Source organism: Aegilops tauschii, chromosome 7 (genome assembly GCF_002575655.3).
Source record: "Aegilops tauschii subsp. strangulata cultivar AL8/78 chromosome 7, Aet v6.0, whole genome shotgun sequence".
NCBI lineage: Eukaryota > Viridiplantae > Streptophyta > Magnoliopsida > Poales > Poaceae > Aegilops > Aegilops tauschii.
This window is the reverse complement of record NC_053041.3, coordinates 457330462-457334800: the sequence shown is the minus strand read 5'-3', so window position 1 is coordinate 457334800 and position 4339 is coordinate 457330462.

The following is a 4339-nucleotide window of genomic DNA, read 5'->3' as shown; positions in this document are numbered from 1 at the left end:
TTTTAGAAACGACAGCTTAGGTTTCTTCCCAAACCATAATTCATACGGTGTCGTCTCAACGGATTTCGATGGAGCCCTATTTAAAGTGAATGCGGCAGTCTTTAAAGCATAGCCCCAAAATGAGAGCGGTAGATCGGTAAGAGACATCATAGATCGCACCATATCCAATAGAGTGCGATTACGATGTTCGGACACACCATTTCGCTGAGGTGTTCCAGGCGGCGTGAGTTGTGAAACTATTCCACATTTCCTTAAGTGTGTGCCAAATTCGTGACTCAAATATTCCCCTCCACGATCTGATCGGAAGAACTTTATTTTCCTGTCACGTTGATTCTCAACCTCACTCTGAAATTCCTTGAACTTTTCAAAGGTCTCAGACTTGTGTTTCATTAGGTTGACATACCCATATCTACTCAAGTCATCAGTGAGAGTGAGAACATAACGATAGCCACCGCGAGCCTCAACACTCATTGGACCGCACACATCAGTATGTATGATTTCCAATAAGTTGGTTGCTCGCTCCATTGTTCCGGAGAACGGAGTCTTGGTCATCTTACCCATGAGGCATGGTTCGCACGTGTCAAATGATTCGTAATCAAGAGACTCCAAAAGTCCATCTACATGGAGCTTCTTCATGCGTTTGACACCAATGTGACCAAGACGGCAGTGCCACAAGTATGCGGGACTATCATTATCAACCTTACATCTTTTGGTATTCACACTATGAATATGTGTAACACTACGTTCGAGATTCATTAAGAATAAACCATTAACCAGCGGGGCATGACCATGAAACATATCTCTCATATAAATAGAACAACCATTATTCTCGGATTTAAATGAGTAGCCATCTCGAATTAAACGAGATCCTGATACAATGTTCATGCTCAAAGCTGGCACTAAATAACAATTATTGAGGTTTAAAACTAATCCCGTAGGTAAATGTAGAGGTAGCGTGCCGACGGCGATCACATCGACCTTGGAACCATTCCCGACGCGCATCGTCACCTCGTCCTTTGCCAGTCTCCGTTTATTCCGCAGCTCCTGCTTTGAGTTACAAATATGAGCAACCGCACCGGTATCAAATACCCAGGAGCTACTACGAGTGCTGGTAAGGTACACATCAATAACATGTATATCACATATACCTTTGGTGTTGCCGGCCTTCTTGTCCGCTAAGTACTTGGGGCAGTTCCGCTTCCAGTGACCACTTCCCTTGCAATAAAAGCACTCAGTCTCAGGCTTGGGTCCATTCTTTGGCTTCTTCCCGGCAACTAGCTTACCGGGCGTGGCAACTCCCTTCCCGTCCTTCTTGAAGTTCTTCTTACCCATGCCTTTCTTGAACTTAGTGGTTTTATTCACCATCAACACTTGATGTTCCTTTTTGATCTCCACCTCCGCTGATTTCAGCATTGAATATACCTCAGGAATGGTCTTTTCCATCCCCTGCATATTGAAGTTCATCACAAAGCTCTTGTAGCTCGGTGGAAGCGACTGAAGGATTCTGTCAATGACCGCGTCATCCGGGAGATTAACTCCCAGCTGAGTCAAGCGGTTGTGTAACCCAGACATTTTGAGTATGTGCTCACTGACAGAACTATTTTCCTCCATCTTACAACTAAAGAACTTGTCGGAGACTTCATATCTCTCGACCCGGGCATGAGCTTGGAAAACCATTTTCAGCTCTTCAAACATCTCATATGCTCCGTGTTGCTCAAAACGCTTTTGGAGCCCCGGTTCTAAGCTGTAAAGCATGCCGCACTGAACGAGGGAGTAATCATTAGCACGCTGCTGCCAAGCGTTCATAACGTCTTGGTTCTCTGGGATGGGTGCGTCACCTAGCGGTGCTTCTAGGACATAATCTTTCTTGGCAGCTATGAGGATGATCCTCAGGTTCCGGACCCAGTCCGTATAGTTGCTGCCATCATCTTTCAGCTTGGTTTTCTCTAGGAACACGTTGAAGTTGAGGGCAACATTAGCGTGGGCCATTTGATCTACAAGACATATTATAAAGATTTTAGACTAAGTTCATGATAATTAAGTTCATCTAATCAAATTATTCAATGAACTCCCACTCAGATAGACATCCCTCTAGTCATCTAAGTGAAACATGATCCGAGTCAACTAGGCCGTGTCCGATCATCACGTGAGACGGACTAGTCAACATCGGTGAACATCTTCATGTTGATCGTATCTTCTATACGACTCATGCTCGACCTTTCGGTCTTCCGTGTTCCGAGGCCATGTCTGTACATGCTAGGCTCGTCAAGTCAACCTAAGTGTATTGCGTGTGTAAATCTGGCTTACACCCGTTGTATTCGAACGTTAGAATCTATCACACCCGATCATCACGTGGTGCTTCGAAACAACGAACCTTCGCAACGGTGCACAGTTAGGGGGAACACTTTCTTGAAATTATTGCGATGGGTCATCTTATTTAAGCTACCGTTGTTCTAAGCAAATAAGATGTAAAACATGATAAACATCACATGCAATCAAATAGTGACATGATATGGCCAGTATCATATTGCTCCTTTGATCTCCATCTTCGGGGCGCCATGATCATCTTCGTCACCGGCATGACACCATGATCTCCATCATCATGATCTCCATCATCGTGTCTTCATGAAGTTGTCACGCCAACGATTACTTCTACTTCTATGGCTAACGTGTTTAGCAATAAACTAAAGTAATTTACATGGCGTTATTCAATGACACGCAGGTCATACAAAAAATAAAGACAACTCCTATGGCTCCTGCCGGTTGTCATACTCATCGACATGCAAGTCGTGATTCCTATTACAAGAACATTATCAATCTCATACATCACATATATTTCATTCATCACATCCTTTTGGCCATATCACATCACAAGGCATATGCTGCAAAAACAAGTTAGACATCCTCTAATTGTTGTTGCATGTTTTTACGTGGCTTCTATAGGTTTCTAGCAAGAATGTTTCTTACCTACGTAAAACCACAACGTGATATGCCAACTTCTATTTACCCTTCATAAGGACCCTTTTCATCGAATCCGATTCGACTAAAGTGGGAGAGACAGACACCCGCTAGCCACCTTATGCAACTAGTGCATGTCAGTCGGTGGAACCTGTCTCACGTAAGCGTACGTGTAAGGTCGGTCCGGGCCGCTTCATCCCACGATGCCGCCGAAACAAGATAAGACTAGTAGTGGCAAGAAAATTGACAACATCTACGCCCACAACAAGTTTGTGTTCTACTCGTGCATAGAAACTACGCATAGACCTAGCTCATGATGCCACTGTTGGGGATCGTAGCAGAAATTTAAAATTTTCTACGTATCACCAAGATCAATCTATGGAGTCATCTAGCAACGAGAGAGATAGAGGGGAGTGCATCTACATACCCTTGTAGATCGCGCGCGGAAGTGTTCAAGAGAACGGGGTTGATGGAGTCGTACTCGTCGTGATCCAAATCACCGATGATCCTAACGCCGAACGGACGGCACCTCCGCGTTCAATACACGTACGGAGCGGGGACGTCTCCTCCTTCTTGATCCAGCAAGGGGAGAGGAGAAGTTGATGGAGATCCAGCAGCACGACGGCGTGGTGGTGGAAGTAGCGGGATCCCGGCAGGGCTTCGCCAAGCGCAAGCGGGGAGGAAGAGGTGTCACGGGAGGGAGGGAGGCGCCAGGGCTTTGGGTGCTGCTCCCATGCGCCTCCCCACTATATATAGGGGTGGAGGGGGCTGGTTTCTTGCCCTCCAAGTCCATTGGGGCATTGGCAAAGGTGGGGGAAAGAAATCCCATCATTTCCCTTCCCCACCGATTGTTATCCCCCCTTTTTAGGGATCTTGATCTATCCCTTCGGGATATGATCTTATTCCTGCTAAGGTGGGATCTTGGTACGCCTTGACCAGGGGTGTGGGGCCTTGCCCCCACTACCCACGTTCATGTGGGTCCCCCATGCAGGTGGGCCCCACTTCGGAACCTTCTAGAACCTTCCCGGTACAATACCGAAAAATCCCGAACATTTTCCGGTGGCCAAAATAGGACTTCCCATATATAAATCTTTACCTCCAGACCATTCCGGAACTCCTCGTGACGTCCGGGATCTCATCCGGGACTCCGAACAACTTTCGGTTAACCGCATACCAATATCTCTACAACTCTAGCGTCACCGAACCTTAAGTGTGTAGACCCTACGGGTTCGGGAGACATGCAGACATGACCGAGACGACTCTCCGGTCAATAACCAACAGCGGGATCTGGATACCCATGTTGGCTCCCACATGTTCCACGATGATCTCATCGGATGAACCACGATGTCGAGGATTCAATCAATCCCGTATACAATTCCCT